Source organism: Elgaria multicarinata, chromosome 2 (genome assembly GCF_023053635.1).
Source record: "Elgaria multicarinata webbii isolate HBS135686 ecotype San Diego chromosome 2, rElgMul1.1.pri, whole genome shotgun sequence".
In the NCBI taxonomy this organism is placed as follows: domain Eukaryota; kingdom Metazoa; phylum Chordata; class Lepidosauria; order Squamata; family Anguidae; genus Elgaria; species Elgaria multicarinata.
The window spans coordinates 166,288,614-166,311,201 of record NC_086172.1 but is presented as its reverse complement, the minus strand read 5'-3'; the positions used below and the strand labels follow the sequence as shown (position 1 = coordinate 166,311,201).

General features: G+C 44.8%; 1 protein-coding gene across 2 annotated transcripts in view; it reads right to left on the bottom strand.

Annotated features, from left to right (window-relative positions):
- LBHD2 (LBH domain containing 2) overlaps window positions 1-22,324 on the bottom strand; it is a 56,281-nt gene extending 33,957 nt beyond the window's left edge. Inside the window, exon 1 of one of the 2 annotated variants that reach the window (XM_063118082.1) lies at window positions 22,156-22,324. The gene's annotated coding sequence lies outside the window, so the exon portion shown is untranslated. Of the gene's footprint in view, window positions 1-21,509; window positions 21,530-22,155 lie in introns of those variants that run through there. The other variant, XM_063118083.1, reaches the window with a different exon arrangement.
- Between the last annotated feature and the right edge of the window lie 264 nt (window positions 22,325-22,588).

Below are 22,588 nucleotides of genomic sequence, written 5' to 3'. Positions count from 1 at the left end.
GATTCAGACGTCTCCGAAAGAAACACAGCACATGATTTTGGAGAGTGAAAAGAAGTGGGAAGCTGTTCTTTCGGGAGTACGTGCAGCTTTTTAAACCAAAAAAACCCACTGCAGAGAAAACAGAAGAGGCTTCCTGCTACTCACTTTGTAAATAAAGATAATGCATTCTATGTATTTCAAGCCAGAAATTAATCTCCTAGTCCATGTTATTCCCTGGAGACAACACTGCTTACATATTTCAAATAATCCTAATGTGTGGGGTCTCCCACACTAGAGGCATTCAAGAGGCAGCTGGACAACCATCTGTCAGGGATGCTTTAGGGTGGATTCCTGCATTGAGCAGGGGGTTGGACTCGATGGCCTTGTAGTCTATCTAACCCATTATTGTCAGCACTGACTGGCAGCAACTCTCTGGGGTTTTGGGCAGGTTTCTTTCCTAGCTCTAACTGCAGATTGAACCTGGTTCCTTCTGCATGCAACACATGTATTCTGTCACAATGAGCTACAGCCCGTCCCGTATGTCTCCTTCTGCCCACAGGGGCATACAGTTGATGGAGCAGGATCTTCTGCTTGATTCAACTCACTTTAGAGAAGGGAATGGAGGCCTTAGCTAGACCTAAGGTTTATCCTGGGGTCATCCCGGGGTCGTCCCTGCCTGCTTCCGGGATATCCTGTGTGTCATTTACATGAACAGGGATGACCCCGGAATGATCCCGGAATAAACCTTAGGTCTAGCTAAGGTCGGAGTCAGTCCTCCAATCACAAAAGAGCAAGTCTGGATCCAACCCATTGGATCTATGTCCCTACAAAACTATTCTTAGACTTTCCTAACTTTAGAAAACTCACTGGATGTGCTAGCTTAGTTCCTACACTTCTATTTCCTCTCCATCAACCCAGCTCGCACAACCATCCTCTCGCCATGCTGTTTCACCACCATCCTGATCAGTTCGTACGCTCATGGCAACTTCCACCCTCTGGTTCCTACACTCTTCATACCACACCCAGCACTCAGCACCACCATGTCGTCCCTCCAGCCTCCCATGAGGACGTTGTGAATCTACCATTCTGCATACTTGCTGGAAATATCGGTGGCATGTGCCCCGTGAGCGCCAATTGCAGAAGCTGGGAATGATTTATCTCTCCTCCGTTGCAAAAGGGCTGTAGGTGTAGATTAGCCCATATTGGACGGGAGAAATGCAATGTCCTGAATGAGGATGCATAGTAGCACCTCCCCACATGCCACTGCCCCAGACCTGGCCAAAGTCCCCTGGGCTGTTACTTTTAAAGTAAGAACAAGACACATTTCACAAGAGCCACTGTGGTGTAGCGGTTAAAGTGTTGGACTGGGACTCAAAGATCCAGTTTCTAGTCTCCACTCAGCCCTGAAGCTCACTGGGTGACTTTGAGGCAGTTACTGACTCTCAGCCTAACCTACCTCACAGGTTTCTTGTGAGGATAAAATGGAGAGGCAGAGGACCATATAAGCCGCCTTGGGTTCCTGGCAAGAGGAATATAAAGCAGGATATAAATGTAATAATAAATAAACGTAGTTTGGCCCTAAGTACCTGTAAGTGAAATAATCATATATTCCTCCTCTGTTTACTCCTGCCTCTTTTCCCCACTATTTCTACATTGTACATTCCTTGGGGCAGGGATCTCATTCTTTATAAAGTACCATATATGCAGATGGTGCTATATTAATTTTTTAAAAACAACAACAACACACATAACATTTCCTAACTGCTGCTAAAGTTGCCATTCCCTGGTGCTGAAAGAAGAATCAAGCCCATTCTTTTACCAGAATGACTTCACAGAGATTGGGCCACAGTGCTCACATCTAAAATAACGTATTTTGTGCAAGCTAGAGAAGGACAGAAATGATATACTTTTTAAAAAAAAAATTGGAATGATGCATTTTAGAATGATGATAGATTAGATGCCTTGATTTGATGATTAGTGATTCATTAAATCATTAATGGATGGATAACAAATAACTGGTTGACTATATTCCTTATATAATAGCATTTGTAATGATTGTAATAAATGGTACTTTTTGGATTTCTCATAATCTTTTTGATCAGTTTTATATATTTAAAACATTAATTAAGGCTGCAATCCACTGCAAATTTTCCTTGGAGTAAGTCTCAGCCATTCCAACAGGCTGAGATGAGAGGGAGAACAAGTCATTCTATTCCACCAACACTTCTAAAATAATAATTATTTTTTCTCTTCCCTCCCCATTCCTTTTTCTTTGTGTGTTGTGTCTTTTTAGATTGTAACTGGGCGAGAGAGTTACAAGACTCTTAGGGAGCGTCTTGTTTAAGTGATTATATGTAAGCCCTTTTGGGAGCCTTTTTAGCTGAGAAGCAACATTAAAAAAACTTCTAATAAATACATTGAATTCAGTGGGGCTTATTTCTAAATAGGTATGTACGGGATTGTACAAGAGCTCCAATCACCTGGCTATATGTTTTCCATGCTTATGCATTCTGTAATAAATATAGTTCTCCTTTCCACATATTTATTATTATCTGAGTGGCAGAGTCTTGCATTACCATCTTCTCCTCATCCAGTGCCATTATAAGGCCTGCACTAACCTGTCACATCTTATATCGTTCATTATGGCTGGCCTCTGCTTTATTTTTCAGTAGCTGTGAGAGCTGGTGGCAGGCATGGTCCTAGTTCCTCCACCCTCCCGTCATCTCACTTCATCTCATCTCTCTTTTCTTTCTTTCTTTTTTGACAGGGTTTTAGATTTGAATGTTCCCAATCCGTCAAACAAAGAAGATGCTAGCTGTTCTTTACTGAGCATGGAAACTGACTAGCAATTGCCTGCACACGGTTCCCACCACCACCAACAGAAGGATGTGTGGGCAAGTCTTTCAGAACACAATTATCAAAGGGGGGGATTTAAAGGGGGAAAGATAGAGAAGCATGAGAGAGATTCCAAAATACTTGTGTTTTCTCTCTTTGGCCGTTTACATCAGCCCGAAAATGCGGGCTGGTCACGGCTGAGTCCCTGTGCGTCCAAATGACACACAGGGACTCCCGGGGGCAGTGGGGAACAGGCACAGGTTTTCATAGAATCATAGAATAGCAGAGTTGGAAGGGGCCTACAAGGCCATCGAGTCCAACCCCCTGCTCAATGCAGGAATCCACCCTAAAGCATCCCTGACAGATGGTTGTCCAGCTGCCTCTTGAATGACTTGAAATAATCCCTGGGAAAATCCAATTGGGATCGTCCCAAGACCATGGGAGGTGTGGCCACCTGTCCTGACTTCTTCCCTCCTCCCCGTGAGTAATGGGGAGCAGCAGAGGGAGGAATCTGAGGTGGGGGGAGAGGGGTTGGGGCTTTGTTTTTGTTTTTTAACTCATTGTTCATTGGAGCGCACGTGCACTCAGCTCCTTTAAAAAATTTAAAAATGGTGGGTGCAACACCCTTCTTCCTCCCGGGATGTCGTGCCTGCATGTGGACCAAGGGGAGGATCTTGCGATCAGGCCTTTATCTCTCTTGTTCCCCCAGGAAAACTTCAGCAAATGTTTCAGTTTGTTCATCCGACACAAAGTGCAGTTACATGGATGATTTATGATATTAAAAAATTCATAATAAATTAGTGGAATTTAACTGAAAGTGCTTAACTTTAGGAGGATTATGTCCTTGGTATCTACAAATCTATTTATTTTTACTTAGAAGTAAATTTCATTTGTTCAATGGGCTTACTTCCCAAGAGCCATTGTACACAAGACATTATTGTGTGCTCATGATTCCTCAATCACAGTAGTTTGCAGGTGCTTTACGTGGCCCTCCGGGGCCTCTCCCATGCTTTACAACCATCATAGCAAGAGGATTTTCTAATGAGGAAAATCTGGTATTTCTGTGAATGGCAGCATGAAACCCTGGCTTATTTGCACAATTCAGCTATACCACAGCACCACCTAGTGGTTGTGTAATGGAATATATAGAAAGGCAGAGAAAGAAAAACATGTGTAAAGGAGCTGATCTTAAACCCACAAAGAATCCAGAAGCAGAAGCCTCGGTAAATTAGCAGGTTAAAAGCCTCAAGTAGCAAAGCTCCAAGTGTGTATAGCATTAGAGCCCGATAGTGCAACCCTACATGAGTCTAATATATATATATATATATATATATATATATATATAGTCTACAGAGTATATTTTGTGTGTAATCTGTGTAATTTACTGTGTAATCTGTACAGCACCATGTACATTGATGGTGCTATATAAATAATAATAATAATAATAATAATAATAATAATAATAATAATACTCTGAGTATACTACAGAGTCCCATTGTTTTTAATGGGGCTTGCTCCTATACAAATATAAGATTACAGCTTTAATCTTTCCAGGGCTTTCAACACTTGTGCTACCATCAGTCCAATAGTAAGTTTGTTCCTGAGATATAGTGCTACACGACCTCCTCTCTTGTGTTGCCTATTAGTTGCAATTAGTTGTGGGTTGCAACTCCCTGCAATTAATTGTGGGTTGCATCCAATGGTGTCCCCCACCTGTTGAAGGCTCTTTGATCCAATGGACACTTCCAGCAACGGACAGGAAGGGGGGATATTTTCACTGATTTGCTCTTTCTCCTGCAGCACCCCATGTCACTGCCCCCCGCCCCCCTGGTAGAGTAGATTGGAAGGAGTGATAGCTTCAGGGTGGGGGTAGAATTGGCAAAAAAACCCACCTCCCCATTCCACCAAAGGAAGCCTCAAATCGAAGAGTCTTCCATCATTGGACACACGGAAAGAAAGAAACAGAAGATGACAGAATTGTTATCATTAGATTTTGCAGCTTGATGCAAAGTATTAAGGAGATTTTAGAAACCTATCAAAGCCAAACAAGCAGGATAGGTTTCCATCCTGCTTGTCTGGCTGTGGGAATCACAGTTAAGTCAGTACGTCAAAGAGACAGGTGGGTTAGAGTGCAATCCACTGAAATTAATAGCACCTCTGTCAGTCACTGTAGCCCTCTCCCCAATATGCTAATTTTACTAAAGGACACCAATTCCACTGCAGTTGGTATAGTCTGGACTGCTGCCATCTTAGGCAGGGTGACCATATGAAAAGGAGGACCGCCCTCTTGACCAGATACAGTAGAAGGCATAGAATCATCAATCTTTTTCATAGAATCATAGAATAGCAGAGTTGGAAGGGGCCTATAAGTAGGGTGACCATATGTAAAGGAGGACAGGGTTCCTGTATCTTTAACAATTGTATAGAAAAGGGAATTTCAGCAGGTGTCACTTGTATGCTGAAATTCCCTCTTCGTCAAAACAGTTCAAGCTGCAGAAGCCTTGTGCTCTTGACCAGATACAAAAGAGGGCAGGGCTCCTGCAGCCTAAACTGTTGTGATGAAGAGGGCATTTCAGGAGGTACTGCATGCATACACATGACACTTGCTGAAATTCCCTTTTCTATACAACTCTTAAAGATACAGGAGCCCTGTCCTCCTTTTCATGTGGTCACACTAGGCTAAAGAAAGAATCTCAAACACAGCACACAACTTTTCGAAATGCAAACCTACTCTGATAACACATGTTAAATATGACAAGCCACATCTGACTTGATTTGCTTAACGGCCTGGCATGGATATAATGCCAACAGTATGAGGCCTACTGAATGACACAGAACTATAGGCCCTATGCAAAGGAGGTTCAGTGGTTGCTATGGCAACAGGACAAAGTACTGCCACACAGGGGATTGGCACTCATGCTCCTCTCTTCCACTGAAAATTAATAGCTATTTGTTTGGTTTTTTATTTATTTAGAGGAGATATATCTTCATAATATATATATCCCATGACATAACACAGTAAAAATTAGTAAGTAATTGAATATATTAAACAACCAAAGAATGAAAATTGCTTCAAAACAACAGTAAACTGCAAAATAAAACCCCCCAGTGTTTTTAGAAGTCCATAAAAATAATAACGGATTTGTAAAAGGGGGGATTTGCTTGGGGGTCTACAAGAAAACTTTTAGTGTGCTACTTTGCACAGCGAATTCCACAGGGCCAGCACTATCTATTTATTACATTTATATATCGGGGGTTAGCAGTGACAACCTGCAGCATTTTGACCCATGCCCCCACACTGCCCAGCCTGCGCATTATCATTGTATTGGAAGACAGAGCTGTATGTGCCAAATGGCTTGCCCTGCACCCTATAAGCTAGCCTGCTGCACTCAGATGTAGTGGATGACCTTATCCCCATTGCCAGTGTTGAACTAAGACTCAACTACCAGTTCAGTCAGTTTCTATACATGGAATGGAGTTAGTGCCATCTTCTCTTTTGCCTTAGGTAGCAAAATCTGTAGGACTGGCCCTGGAATTCCATAACTTGAGCACCAAGATGAAAAGGGCTTTTCCCTGCTGACCACCTGGTTTAACTCTGATGGCAGGGGTAGCTAAAGAAGAGCCTCAGAAGAAGATCTTAATATAGCGTGACAATATGAAAAGGAGGACAGGGCTCCTGTATCTTTAAGAGTTGTATAGAAAAGGGAATTTCAGCAGGTGTCATGTGTATGCATGCAGCACCTCCTGAAATTCCCTCTTCATCACAGCTGTTAAAGCTGAAGGAGCCCTGCCCTCTTTTGTAGCTGGTCAAGAGCGCAAGGCTCCTGCAGCTTGAAATGTTTTGATGAAGAGGGAATTTCACCAGGTGCTACATGCATACAAGTGACACGTACTGAAATTCCCTTTCTATACAACTGTTAGATACAGGAACCCTGTCCTCCTTTTCATATGGTCACCGTATCTTAATATCCAGGCAGGTTGAAGACAGAGGAAAGAAATGGTGGTTCGACTGCTTAATGAGGATGGCAAATTGATAACAGATGACAAAGAAAAGGCTGAAGTGCTCAATTCCTACTTTGCCTCAGTCTTCTCCCAAAAGCGGGTCTATGACCCCCCTGGAAAAAGTGAAGCAGAAGTTGAGGGGGCAGGATTACAGTTTGAGATTGATAAACAAATGGTCAAAGAACACCTAATTTCCTTGAATGAGTTCAAATCTCCAGGGCCCGATGAACTGCATCCTAGAGTAATGAAGGAGCTAGCGGAGGAACTCTCAGAACCTTTGTCTATTATCTTTGCAAAATCATGGAAGACGGGTGAGGTGCTGGACGACTGGAGGAGGGCTAACGTTGTCCCTATCTTCAAAAAGGGCAAAAAGGAGGAACCTGGGAACTACAGACCAGTCAGTCTGACATCCATCCCTGGGAAAATTCTGGAGCAGATTATAAAGAAGTCAATCTGTAAACACCTTGAAATCAATGCGGTGATCACTAGAAGCCAACATGGATTTGTCAAGAACAAGTCCTGTCAGACAAATTTGATCTCATTTTTTGATAAGGTAACCTCCCTTGTGGACCGTGGGAATGCTGTGGACATCATATATCTTGACTTCAGCAAAGCTTTTGACAAAGTACCACATGACATTCTGATTATTTATTTATTTTATTTATTTATTTATAACATTTCTATACCGCCCAATAGCCGAAGCTCTCTGGGCGGTTCACAAAAATTAAAATCATAGTAAGACAATCAACAGGTTAAAAACACAAATATACAATACAATATAAAAAGCACAACCAGAATAAAAACCATGCAGCAAAATTGATATAAAATTTAAATACAGAGTTAAAACAGTAAAATTTAAATTTAAGTTAAAATTAAGTGTTAAAATACTGGGAGAATAAAAAGGTCTTCAGCTGGCGACGAAAGGAGTACAGTGTAGGCGCCAGGCGGACCTCTCTGGGGAGCTCATTCCACAACCGGGGTGCCACAGCGGAGAAAGCCCTCCTCCTAGTAGCCACCTGCCTCACTTCCTTCGGCAGGGGCTCACGGAGAAGGGCCCCTGAAGATGATCTTAAGGTCCGGGCAGGTACATATGGGAGGAGGCGTTCCTTCAAATAACCTGGCCCCAAACCGTTTAGGGCTTTAAATGTCAATACCAGCACATTGAATCGGGCCCGGACTGGCAGCCAATGAAGTTGTAAAAGGACTGACGTAATATGATCCCGCCGGCCAGTCCCTGTTAGTAAACGGGCTGCCCTGTTTTGTACCAGCTGAATCTTCCGGACCGTTTTCAAAGGCAGCCCCACGTATAACGCATTGCAGTAATCCAAATGAGAGGTTATCAGAGCATGGATAACTGTAGCTAGGCTATCTCTGTCCAGATAAGGGCGTAGTTGGTATATCAACCTAAGCTAATAAAATGTGCTCTTTGCCACTGAGTTCACCTGTGCCTCAAGTGACAGTTCTGGATCCAAGAGCACCCCCAAACTATGGACCTGATCCTTTAGGGAGAGTGCAACCCCGTCCAGGACAGGGCAAACATCACCTCGCCGGACAGATGAACCACCCGCTAACAGTACCTCCGTCTTGTCTGGATTGAGTCTCAGTTTGTTAGCCCTCATCCAGTCCATTACCGTGCCCAGGCACTGGTTCAGAACAGTCACTGCCTCACCTGGATTTGATGAAAAGGAAAGGTAGAGCTGGGTATCATCCGCATATTGATGACACTTCAGTCTACATCTCCGGATAACCTCCCCCAGCTTCACAAACTAGCTAAAAGTGGGCTAGATGGAACAACTATTAGGTGGATTCACAGTTGGCTACAGAATCGGACTCAAAGAGTACTTATCAATGGAACCTTCTCAAACTGGGGAGAGGCAACGAGTGGGGTACCGCAGGGCTCAGTCCTGGGCCCAGTGCTCTTCAACATTTTTATTAATGATTTGGACGAGGAGGTGCAGGGAACGCTGATCAAATTTGCAGATGACACAAAATTGGGTGGGATAGCTAATACCCTGGAAGACAGAAACAAACTTCAAAGTGATCTTGATAGGCTGGAGTGCTGGGCTGAAAACAACAGGATGAAATTTAATAGGGATAAATGCCAAGTTCTACATTTAGGAAATAGAAACCAAATGCACAGTTACAAGATGGGGGATACTTGGCTCAGCAATACTACAAACAAGAAGGATCTTGGGATTGTTGTAGATTGCAAGCTGAATATGAGCCAACAGTGCAATATGGCTGCAAGAAAGGCCAATGCTATTTTGGGCTGCATTAATAGAAGTATAGCTTCCAAATCATGTGAGGTACTGGTTCCTCTCTATTCGGCCCTGGTTAGACCTCATCTAGAGTATTGCGTCCAGTTCTGGGCTCCACAATTCAAGAAGGACGCAGACAAGCTGGAGCGTGTGCAGAGGAGGGCAACCAGGATGATCAGGGGTCTGGAAACAAAGCCCTATGAAAAGAGACTGAAGGAACTGGGCATGTTTAGCCTGGAGAAGAGAAGATTGAGGGGAGACATGATAGCACTCTTCAAATACTTAAAAGGATGTCACACAGAGGAGGGCCAGGATCTCTTCTCGATCCTCCCAGAGTGCAGGACACGGAATAACGGGCTCAAGTTAAAGGAAGTCAGATTCCAGCTGGACATCAGGAAAAACTTCCTGACTGTTAGAACAGTACGACAATGGAATCAGTTACCTAGGGAGGTTGTGGGCTCTCCCACACTAGAGGCCTTCAAGAGGCAGCTGGACAAGCATCTGTCAGGGATGCTTTAGGGTGGATTCCTGCATTGAGCAGGGGGTTGGACTCGATGGCCTTGTAGGCCCCTTCCAACTCTGCTATTCTATGATTCTATGATATGGAAGTCTTAAGGTACCTGGTTCCCAAATGGTGTAGGGCTTTAAATGTCAGAACAAGCACCAGAAGTTAAGCCCGCTAAGGCTGCAATCCAGTGTAGTGGCTAAAGAACCAGTGAGGTGCAGTGGCTAGAATGTCAGACATGGGCCGTAGCTAGACCTAAGGTTTATCCCAGGATTGTCCTGGGGTCAAACCTGTTCATCTAAGTGCCACACAGGGCATCCAGCGCTCAGGCAGGGACGAACCCGGGATGATCCTGGGATAAACCTTAGGTCTAGCTACGGCCCATGTCTGACATTCTAGCCACTGCACCTCACTGGTTCTTCAGCCACTACACTACAGCCTGAGAGTAGGGAGATTTAGGATCTTGTCCACGCTCAGCCATGGAAGCTCACTAGGTGACTTTGGGCCAGCCACAGACTCTAGCCCAACTTACCTCACAGGGTTGTTGTTGTGAGGATAAAACGGTGAGGAGGATTACTATGTATGTCACCTTGGGTTCCTTGGAGGAAAAAAGGCAGGATATAAATGAAATATATAAATAAATAATCCAATACCCTTTTACTTGGGAATAAGATCCATTGAACTCAATGGACATGTTTGAGCTTCTGCTGATAGTCTCATTTGAAAATTGGGCTACTACCTGGCCTATTTATACTTATTCTGACACAAAAAAATGGAAGAAACATCTCAGGATGCTGGAATAAAGATTTTATTTATAAAAAGCCCAATGCATGTCGGCCTCTTTTTTTTAAGGCCTTCTTCAGAGGGTTATGAAAACATCTGCAGAAATACTTATAACAAAACATTTCCTGCTGTAATTCACTGACCAGTGAATTTTTGTAAATAAAATGTTGTTCCAGCATCCAGAAAACTTTCCCTCTTTCTAGGGACTACCTTTGATGCTTATCCACTTTTGCACCCCCATACTACTACTACTTATTATTATTATTATTATTATTTGTATCTCAGTTTCACTGCAAGTCAACAGATAAGGGAAAATATATAAATCAATTAGCCCAATGCTTATTGATGAGCTCCATACTTAAGCTTCATTCAGACCTACAGGAAACCATGGGTTTCCATCAGGAGAATATACACTCCCCTTTTCTCCTCCTTTGTTCCCAAGGGAAGGCGATTAAAATCTTCTGATTTTGATTTCTAAACAATGCACAATTATGTCCAAACTCATGGAACTGTGGTTTATTTCAACTGTGGTTAGTTCAAACAAACCAGGATGAAACTGTGGCTTTAGATCCCATTTTGTTAACTACGGAAACCAGACATCTCAATCTACTCACATGATGAAGCAATTCAATGACCACTTTGGCAATATGTGCTGACCTTAGCATGCCACAAAGGCTGATTTCTGTTTGAATCACCCTAATGTATTCTCAATAAAGATGAGGAATGCAAGGAAAAGAGGCAAAACAGACAAAGCTGTGCAGGTATCATGATTTGGTATAAGCGCAGAAAAAAGCAGGGACATTTTTTGGGATACAAAATTCAGCATCCATTAAAATACGCAGATAATACAGGTATCTAACCTTTATGTCAGAAAAAGTATGCTGGGAACTGTTTTCAACAGTGACTGGTTAAGCCAAAGAGCTTGTTCAATATGATTTCTGAGGGATGACACTTCAGTGTTATGAAGAATAACTTGTTCTCTCCCCATGACTAGAAGAAGCAGAATAAAGTATTCAAAATAGTAAGAACTGTATCGTAATTCTTGCAAAATCAAGCAAATTGCTTTAGTTGCATAATTAATACAGGTTGCATAATATAGCTAGTTCCTTTTTGAAGGGAGGCGGGATGAGCACAAAAAAACACGCAGCCCTGAAAATATGTTCTTGCTTGGTTCTACCTACCTCAGAATTGGGGACGGTCCCTCTCCCTGCTGAAATGGGGATGGATCCATAGTTCAGTGGTAGTGCCTGTGCACTCCAAGGCCTCTGGTGTAATTCCCAGCATCTCCAATTAAAAGATCTCATGTCGGAGGGCTTAGAACAGGGGTGAAGAAATGCAGCCCTCCTGGGGTGTCAGACTGGACCTCTGGTGCTCCTCAGATAGCCATACCCCCTGGTCTTGGCCATAGCCCCTGCTCTTGGTCACACACCCTTTCCCTGACCATTTGGTGATTGTCCAGCTTTTGCATGGGTTTTCCCCCATTCTAAGGGCACAATCCTATGTATTGTTTACACAGAAAAAAGTTCTACAACTCCCGGCATTCCCCAGCTTGCCATGCTGGCTAGGGAATGCTGGGAGTTGTCAGACTTTCTTTCTGTCTAAACATGCATAGGATTACACCCTAAAATGTTGAAATACCTCTCCTAAGGTTTCATTATTGGCAATAAGAGCTCTAATCTAAAACATGCTGGTATTTTTTGGTATTTTGGTCCAGCACCTTTGCGTTTAGTCCCATCCACCACTGGAATGCAGGCCCAAGAACCTCTTCAAAATTGAATTTGGGCTGAAAGAGGTTCGACAACAGTGGCTTAGAGAGTCACTGCAAGTTGTGGTAAACAGTACTGATCTAGATAGCATAAAGGTCTAAAAACAGTATAAACAACAGCCTAGTTCAGTATAATCGTGTGTGTGTATGTGTGTGTGTTTGTTTTAGTTTTACATAGACTCATCAGTTGCATATGTTAATTCATTTAAATATCTATGCATGTTAAATTCATAGAACAGTAGAGTTGGAAGGGGCCTATAAGCCCATCAAGTCCAACCCCCCACTCAATGAAGCAATCCACCCTAAAGCATACCTGACAGATGGTTGTCCAGCTGCCTCTTCTAGTGTGGGAGAGCCCACCACCTCCCTAGGTCATTGGTTCCATTGTCGTACTGCTCTAACAGTCAGGAAGTTTTTCCTGATGTCCAGCCGGAATCTGGCTTCCTGTAACTTGAGCCTGTTATTCTGTGTCCTGCACTCTGGGATGATCAAGAAGAGATCCTTGCCCTCCTCTGTGTGACAACCTTTTAAGTATTTGAAGAGTGCTTTCATGTCTCCCCTCAGTCTTCTCTTCTCCAGGCTAAACATCCCCAGTTGTTTAAACATCCTGGTTGCCCTCCTCTGAACACGCTCCAGCTTGTCTGTGTCCTTCTTGAACTGTGGTGCCCAGAACTGGACGCAATACTCTAGATGAGGCCTAACCAGGGCCGAATAGAGAGGAACCAGTACCTCACGCGATTTGGAAGCTATATTTCTATTAATGCAGCCCCAAATAGTCCATTTCAATCTAGTATAGCTGTAAGATCAGAAAGAAAGGCACTTCTCATTTACCTACCTGCAAGAACTATGAGGTGGGTTTCTACACGGGAGAGCGCCTTCTCTGCAGTGGCCCCAAATCTCTGGAACAAACTCCCATCGGAGGTCTGCCATGCACCATCCTTGCAGGCTTTTAAGAAGGCCTTAAAACATTTTATTTTACCGCGGCCTTCCCATGATGAATACTTTTATTGCTGCTATTGTTCTTGATGGTTTTATTGTTTTTAATTGATATTTTATCATTATTATGTTTTTATTGCTCTTAATATTTTAACTGTTTGTACGTATTTTATTGTTGTAAGCCACCTTGTGAGGGCTTCTGCCCTGAAAGGCGGCCAAGAAATATATTAAAAATAAATAAATGATGGTTTGGAGGAGGAGATAAATTGCCAAAACAACAACAACAACCATACACCACTGAGAGTTTACTCTGTACACACAATATTGATTCTAAAGTCAGCCCCCTTGCTTTTTTGAAGGGGGGGAATCACTTATCAAAAGGTTGGGTTGTATGATGCTTGCCTCTTCCTCCCCCCCCCCCCCCCCGCTTCACCAAGCACTATTTATTGCTCAGGCACATAAAACACTGCCTTTGTCCAGGTTATGTGTGGGCGGGCACCTCCTCTTCTCCCAAGGTACTTCAGTCGAGAAAACTGTTATTTCAGTCCTTGATTTAACAGTAGCAAATTAAGGGGATGGATTTGTAGCACCAGTAAATAGGAGCTTAGAATAGGGAACCTCCACACTTGAGGTATGACAGGCACTAAGTTGTAAGGCTGGAGAGACAGAGGGCAGTGAAATGGGTGTGCACACCATGAACATTTCCCTTCAGTGGTAAAGCACATACTTTCCATGCGAAAGGACCCATGTTCAATCCCCAGCATCACCAGTGAGGGCTGGGGGGAAACTCCTGCCTGGAGAGCCACCGTTAGTCAATATAGAGCTAGATGGACATATGGTCCGATTCCACCCAGTTCACACATGACACAAACCATGGTGTGGTTTGTTGAAATTTGGCTTGTCATTGGACCCATTCACACAATACGCTAACCTACAGTGGTTGAGTATGTGTTGTTGTTGAAAAGTGGGGTTGTCTGTTGAACCGTGGGTTAGCGTATTGTCTGAACCCAGGACATTTTCTGCAGGGTGGCTTGTTAACCACCTTGAGCAACCCAACGACAAAACAAGCCCTGGGCTCTCAAGGAGGCTTGTTTGCGGAAAAATAAGTCACACTGTATCGTTAACAAGCCATCCTGCAGAAAATGTCCTGGGCTCAGATAACATGCTAACCCACGATTCAACAAACAACCCATGTGTCGTGCAAACCCAGTCACTGTGTCTGACTACATCCCTGCAAACAAACCATGGTAACCAGCTATAAACAACAAACAGAACTGTTGACTTACAAAATCCAGCCTGTTTAAACTCAGAAACACAGCTGATCCCTGACTTGTTTGTGCTGCTGTCCACCCTGAAATAGAGGCGCTAGCTAAAGCAGCCTGAAAATGAAACCATTCTGAAGGCTGGCAAAACAGGCAGAAGAGAAACAAACTAAAACCAGGGGAAACAAGACAGTTCATGGCTAAAGCAACAAACCATGATTAACAGAAATCATGGTTTACTGTTCTGGCTAATGCAGCCAGAATAAGGCCATTTCTCATGTCCTTTCTGATGATGGCTTTGTCATATTAACCTTAACTCTCGGGGGGGGGGGGGGCAATACCAACTAGCACTGCTGCTCACAAACTTTGCATGATATTGTACTATTTCAAAAACCTGCAGACCAGCAGGACAAACAGAAGCATCTATGCTCACCACAGCCAGCAACAGCTCAATCATATCACCTGAATTGTATGAAAAAAACCAACTCAACTATCTCTAACCTAAGATATAAAATATGGATCTTGGCTGGTTATGCCAAGAAAAAAATAAAGCACTATGATTTCCAGGAATTAATTTTAATCCTCCCACCCACTCAACTCTCCTAAGTCTGTGACCATACTGGGAAAATATTAGCTTTTTCCCCAAACAGAAGGAGGTAAAAATACAAATAAACCTCTGTACCAATCAACCTAAAAATTCTTGCGGTAGATTTGGTTGGCAGTGGGGGAAGTTTACACCTTATACTCAACATGTAAACTCTGCCAGTTTTACAGGGTATAGTGGATTCATTATTTCTATAAATGTAATTGTAGGTGTGACATTTGCCAACCTGATGGGAAAATGTCAAAAGGATTTTTTTAAAAAAAAACAAAAAAATGCTTGCTTTTTCACACCAGGTTAACTGAAAAGGACAAAGAGAACACTGCTATGCTGAAGTTAGGTATGTGACTAAATATGGACCTTTTGAAGTCCCCAAAGAATTGGGAAATTGTGGAATAAATGAACACTTGATCTGGATGCTGCGGTAATCCACCAAGTTTAGTTGGTGACAACAGAGTTGTTCTTCTGGTGCAAAAATTATCCTAAGCCTTCCTTATGCCAGTTGCATCGAATTTTACTTTAAGTTGGGAGGTGGAAAAAAGATCAACAGTTAGTTCTTTAAACTCTTGTTTATACCTGGTAGGGAAGGGGGCAGAGGCTAAATATACACTGGAACATTCATTTGAATGCAGATGTATCTTGGCACTAGAATACTTTCAATGAGAATGCACATTCCCATCTGCAACTTTGCACATGTTGACTACGGTGACCATATGAAAAGGAGGACAGGGCTCCTGTATCTTTTAAGAGTTGTATTGAAAAGGAAATTTCAGCAGGTGTCATTTGTATATATGGGGAACCTGGTGAAATTTCCTCTTCATCACAACAGTTAAAGCTGCAGGTGTCCTGCCCTCTTTTAAATCTGGTCACTCTAGTATAGCTCCTGCTCCTTTAATTGTTGTGATGAAGAGGGAATTTCACCAGGTTCTCCATATATACAAATGACACCTGCTGAAATACCCTTTTCTACGCAACTGTTAAAGATACAGGAGCCCTGTCCTCCTTTTCATATGGTCACCCTAATGTTGACACATATACAACGGCCTGCTGCTATAGCACATGCCTGTTTGTACAACTGTTTTTGGGGCTGACAGGAGGGGAGCAAGAAATTGTTCATAAAAGCAAGGATATCTAAGACACCCATGAGAGCATAGGGAGGCAAAGCAGAAAACTTCATGGAAACAAAGGGACAGGTTTTTCACATCCCTACCATTCAAAGTCCATCGGAAATGATCTTTTAAAAACCGCTGTCACTTCATCATGGATGCTTTGGCAGCAGGGTTCTTCATGTGACAAATGATTCTTTCCTTCAGAACTATATTCATTACTGCCAATCTCTGCTGAAGATTCGCTTCCCCATCCTTATGCATATATAGACTCCTTCGCCAATCCCAACATTCCCTGCTGCCTGGCTATACATCCTAAAGAATATGGCAAGCGTAATTCTCATCATTTGTTCTTTGTTATATTAATGTCCTAAACGTAGCTAAAAACTTGCAAGAAAAAGTACAATGTGTTTTCTAAGCAGCTGCAATACAACACAGAGGGATCTAAAACCATTTCCCCCCCTCTCTCTCACAAGGCTAAATGACAGGCGACTGCGTTATTCACAAAATACCGGCATTAAACAATGGCTCCAAGAAGATGTCGCTGTGAGGATGCTACACTAGAACCCTGACTTCTAGATGTTCCCATCACACTGGTGGTTGCAGAAGGAGCTGAATGGGAGTAATCAAGCGGCATGTGCCGACACGCTTGGTCATTAGTGATAAGGCAGATTCTGAAGACACTGAGGCCTTAGCTAGACTTAGCAGTCTAGCGTGACGGAGGGGTGAAGATCCCATGATATTTTTATTGCGATATTTCCCCCTCTGTACACACATGGCGTGCAACGGCCTCAGAGGGAGAGGCGTCGCGCCTGCCATTTTTTTTAAAGCAACAGGAGTGCACAAGTGCTCAAGCACCAAAAGGTAAGGTTTTTAAAAAAAATAAAATTACTTTCCCTGCTCCCCCAACCCACCCCCGATGGGCACAGTGCTCCTAAGGAGCTCTGCGCCCCATGCGCGGGTCCCAGGTACTCGCGAGGAACCGTGAGGAGCCAGGACAAACCACAGCGCACGGCCACATGTTCCGTGGTCCCGTACTCAGCCTGAGACCATGGAAAAACCGGGCCTAAAGGGGAGGGCAAGATCCTGGGGCAGGGGAGAGATCATCTCTTCCTGATTCCGGGATCCCCTATGCATCATGTGGACGCAGAGGGACAATCTCGGGATCACCCCGGGATTTCGCCCCATCTAGCTATGGCCTGAGAGAGTTCGGATGACACTTTAGGCAACCGGGGGGGCGAGGGGGAATAGACAACTGACCATGTGTTATGTCGCCAGTACTCCCCACACGACATGTTGTCGTCGTCCCCCGCTGCACGGCTGAAAGTTCCATCATCCTTCCGGGCAGCTGGGGTTCCTCCCTCACTCCTCCTGGTCCTATCCCATCATGCATTACAAGTTCTGCTGGCTGTACAGGAGTGGCAGAGGTGCTTTCGGCCGCTCCTGCCAGAGAACTCTATGGCCAATGGAAATAATGCATGGTACATGCAACAGAGCCCGCCACACAATGTTTTCATCAATGGGTCTCCAGATAAGCAACGGAGCAGCACGTTGTTTTTCTCCATGGGTTAATTGGAAAAAAAATAGTGTACCATGAGTTGTATGCCTGTTGTGTGTCCCCTCCACCACACGACAAGCAATGCAATGGACGATTAACTCTTCCCCCACCCCACTGCTTATTGTGCCGTCCGAACCCAGCCACTGTTTTGTGTGAATGCAAGCAGTGGCTGTTTTCAGCTAATATGTATGAGCTCCATGCACCTGCACGCAACCCATTTGCTGCCACCTTATTCATCCAAGTAAAGAAGCTGCAATTCACTTCCTGTTATTTGCAAACCAGGAGCTACAGTTAATAGCTTTCAAACAAGCCAGGAATCTGAAAGCAACTTTAAACCATGGCTTTATACCAGAATGCTGCTGGGCCTAGGTCCAAGTATCAGATCTATCTCCTAGAACCCCAGATTTATATTAGTGTCAGTGGGAATACTTTTTCTAAACTTAATTGCTTATGCAAGTGGAGGGTGATTTTCAGGTGGAATTGCAGCTGGGGAAGAAAGAGTTAACCCTACCTTGCGCACTTGCGCACCCTCTGAACCCCCACCCCTGTTACTGCCCTGTGGCAATTAAGCTGGGGGGGGGAAGCTTCCATTCATTTCCATGAAAAGGGGCATCAGTTACCCCACCCCTTCCTGTGCGCTGTGATGCCCCCCTCCAGAGTCATCTCTGTACAGTGACTAAGTTTAGGAAAGTAACCTTCCCTTGGAATCAGTAGAGACTTTTTTTTTTTTTTGCTAAGCCCAATTGATGGGTTGCCAAGGGGCAGAGGGACTTTCTTTGGGAGTGGCAAAGACAGAAGGGATGGAACAGAGAGAAGTAGGAGAAGGGACAGAGAGAGAGAAGAGGAAAGAAAAAGGAGAGAGAAAGTATGTATTGCCTACAAAAAGATTAAATAATCTGGAGTCCTTCTCCGGATGCCCCAGTAAATGCTGGATTTGTATGTGCCTCCCTCAGTCTCCTCCACGCTGCCTATTCCTTGCTCGATCTTCTTCCTCCCTCTGGTCCCCACTTCCAAACCTGCCTGTTCTTTCTTTTCTCCTTGCTTCTCCACTCCTCTGTTCCTAATCTTCTTCCTTGCCCCCTTTCCTCTACCTCCTCTGCCCCACTCTCCAGCCCTCACTCCTCCCACACCCATCCAGCATTCTGAACTCTCTCAAACAGAATTGTCCATCACTTTATTTAATGTATAGAGTTAAGGATGACTGGTGAATGAAGTAAAGATTGAAGGGGAATCAATTAAATTTTGGAGCAAGATCTGGGTGAGAACTGGGAAATTGGGGGCGACCCCGATTCACTCTTGGTTGGCTTTTGGATTAGTGCTCTGCCAACTCCATGTTGGTGCAAATGTGGCCATTTTTAGGGGGCAAGTGTGAAAGCCCTTACTGCGGGAGGGGGGACAACTTTCAGCCACTCATTTTGTGCATTTTTTTCATATCTGTTCACAGCCGTTATATATAACTGAAGAGGAATTACTGATTGGAGATGATCTGGGGATAGAGTGAAAATTAATTTAGTAATTTAGGGGGGTAATTTGGATAAGAAGTCAATTGGTTGACTTTGCTTGCTATGAAATTTAAATAAAGCCTAGTGATTATTTCTAAACATGCACAGATGCTAATTTTTAGCATGTGCAAATGTCCTATGGGTCTGACCTCTAACGTTTTAAGTACCTAGCAACATCCTTGACTTCATATCATATCCTGGGCTTGTTTGGAAGCCATTAACCACAGTTTCTCAGTTCAGACATTAGAAAGCTATGGTTAACTGCAGTTTCCTGTCCTGTTTTCCAGTGCACATATAGAAGGGAACAAAGGGGGTTACATGCAGCTGCATGCCAGGCTTTGATGATCCAAACACGACCAATGTGTACACCTAAAAATGCAATGTGTTAAGCAGTCACTAGTGTGATATGACTGATCGTAGCACCGCATCTTCCAGGTATAATGTGCAAGTGTAAAAGAAACATCTTTGAACCTTTCCTCCCCTTCTGTAAATGGAGACGGTTGTCACCTAATCAGGCTTCTGAGCTGAGACACATAAAGATTGATAACTCCTCTGTGCATTAGAATTACTAGAAAATTACAAGTAACAGCAAATTGGAGGCATTCATATAGACAGCTGTTGCTTACTCCAACACTTACAGAAGCTGTTTCAATATTATCATAGATATTTTGTTCTCCCTAACATTGTTAGAGGTCTGTTACAATTTCTAAGTCTTTCCGCTTTGTGTAATACACAGGATGTTTCACGAGCAAGGGTGAAAAGCTGCAGATTGTAGATTAGACTGCAATTCACTTAGGTTATATTTGAACAGCGTTCCCATTGAGAAGACTTGGATACACAAAACTATCATATACCCAGAGGCAAACTGATCCATTTTATTTCCGCAAATAAAAGGTTGCACTCAAAAACTAGAGACGTGAACCACAACTGTTTTATGTAGGACCATCTATATCCTGCTTTCTCTCTTTCCTTTGACAGCTTCCAACACACCTGTTTGCTCTTCTGTGTTTCCCAATGCAGTCCCCTACACATGTCTACTCAAAAATAAGTCACACTGAGTTCAGTTGGGCTTACTCCTAGATAAGTTCACATAGGTTTGCAGCTACCATTTTCTGACTGAAAATGCCAAACACCAATGGGTTCATGTTTGCACAATGATGCTGAAATTTTAACTGCTAAACCCTCAACTCCACATCATTCTAAGTTACAAATTAACACAAGAGCCCCAAACACAAAGTTCATCCAGAGGAGGGAGCCATGCTGCTTTAACTTCTGGGAAGGTAAGATGTTCGAAAGGAATGGGATGACCAGATACTCCAAGGTCCGATTTGGCTCTAAAAACAGAGACCCTAATAAATGGTCCTAGCCCACAGAACAATTGCAGTTATTCCGATTCTACGCAACGCTCATTCTGCCACTGATTTTTAACATTGGTCCTTTCCCCCATATAATTCAAATCCTGCCCTTCCCCAACTTCGGGGGGGGGGGCTCAGTATTAGAGTTCTGCTTTCTTTGGCCCCACCTTTTCTGCCATCAATCTGTGCTTGCCCAAGTAGCAAGCTTTTTACACACACAGTGGATAACGTTTTATGGTCTACAGTAAGGGCTTGCTTGAGTTTAAATCAGGTCACAGAGAAGGCACACGCCTTGTTTCCAGTACTCCCCAATTTTGTTCTCCTGCACTTAAGCATACTTCTTGGCGATGCCAAGTTTCTGCATAGTCTTCCATTTCCCCAGCCCCAGTCATTCCATTTATGCTTGCTCCATCCTTTCGACCACCATGCCTTCCATCTCTCAAGCTGGGACCCAAAGCATGCTTCCTTGAAAAAAAGTTCCTCTGAAAAGAATGGGGTTTACAACTGAGTAAACTCAGCTAGGGTCGGGCTGATAGCCTCTTACCTACTCCTGCAGTCACCTTTTCTCCTGATCTCTGCTTTGCCTTCCACACCATCACACTTCCACACCCCTGCTGTGACGACCACTGCCAGAGACAGTCAGTAGTGCAAGATTATTGTTGTTTGAAAGCAGGGAAAACCAAGATAGATCTACTAGTAGATATCCAGGTGATTTGCTGTAGATTAGCACGGATTTCTAATTCTCCTAAATCACCCTAAATTAAACTGCTGAAAGCCGAGAATAAGCTTTTGTGTGTGCGGAAGGTCTAAGAGCTCCATTCAGTTCTGGTACTTGAAACAGAAATCCAGAATTCAGGATGGTTTGATTCTAAGCATGCATCTTTTGCACCTGGTTCTGGTAGGTGGCTCTCTGGGCTCTAGTAAAAAAAAAAAAAAAAAACCAAGTAGCTCCTTCAAGCTTCTGCCCACCCCTCTTTTAAAGGACCAGCCAAACTCAAGGAGGTGTTGTCTCTCTGTAGCCATCAGCCACGGCAAGAACCTCCATATTTAGGGGCAGAATACCTCTGGTGGCGACATGTGGAGAGCAGGGAAACAGGCTCTTGCCACCACGCCCTGCAAACGAGCTTCCCAGGGGCAAGTGGCTGGGCATTGCTGGCGATCATCCACCCCACACGGCAGGGGGACGATTCTGGTCTCCCCTCCTCCTGCCTGGATGTTTTTCTTCTTCTTCCTTCTTTCTTTCTTATCTACCGCCCCTTTCTTCCCAGTCCCTCCACTCCTAACCTCCTCCTCCCACGGTATTCTGCCACTGCCTTCCCTCCCAGCCTCCCACTGTCCGGTCTAACCCTCTCCCCCTTCCCTCACGACTTGCTGTGCCTGCTCCGGATTCCTCATCGCCCACTCCCCACCTGCGACTCACTCCCCCCCCCACGCGCGCGCCTCTTGCCCCGTCACGTCTCTTCTGACCTCCCCACTTGCCCCTCCCCTCCCCCACTGCCCGCGCTTCTCCCCCGTCCGCCCCCGCAACCTGCCCGCGGGTCCCCTTTCCAGACCCCCAGCTTTTCGCGAACTCGCGGCTCCCCTGCCCTCGAACGCCCCGCGCGCGCGGCTCCCTTCCGCCCACCCACTACCACCGCGGTCCCCGTTCCCTCTTAGGCGGAGGTCCTCGCTCCGCTGCCCGCGCCAGCCCGAGCGGCTCCGCGCTTACCTGCGCAAAGAGCCGAGGCGGCGGCGGCGGCGGCAGCTCTTCTCCTTCTCCTCCTGCACGCGCCCAGCCCGGGCGAAAGCTGCAAGGCGCGACGGCGAAGAAGCACTCAAGAGCCGGGAGGCGGAGAACCAAGCAGGCGCGCAGCCTTCCGGCGCCCATGCACGGCGCAAGGCGGGCGGGGTGGGGAGTCTCAGCAGCAGCACCCGCGCCGCATCACCAAGGCAGGAGCTCGAGTTGGCATCACGCTGCTGCTCCTGCTGCCGCTGTACCTCGCTGGCATGCAAAGCAGCTCGGCTACTTCCAGGAAAAGAGGGGGGAGAAGGAGGAGGAGGAGGAGGAAGGGAGAGCTCGGGGCCGGAGGCGAGGGGATCTCAAACCCCGCCCACGCTCCGGGCTCAGTTGGGAACTCTGCGCGGCGCCGGAGCCTCAGGCG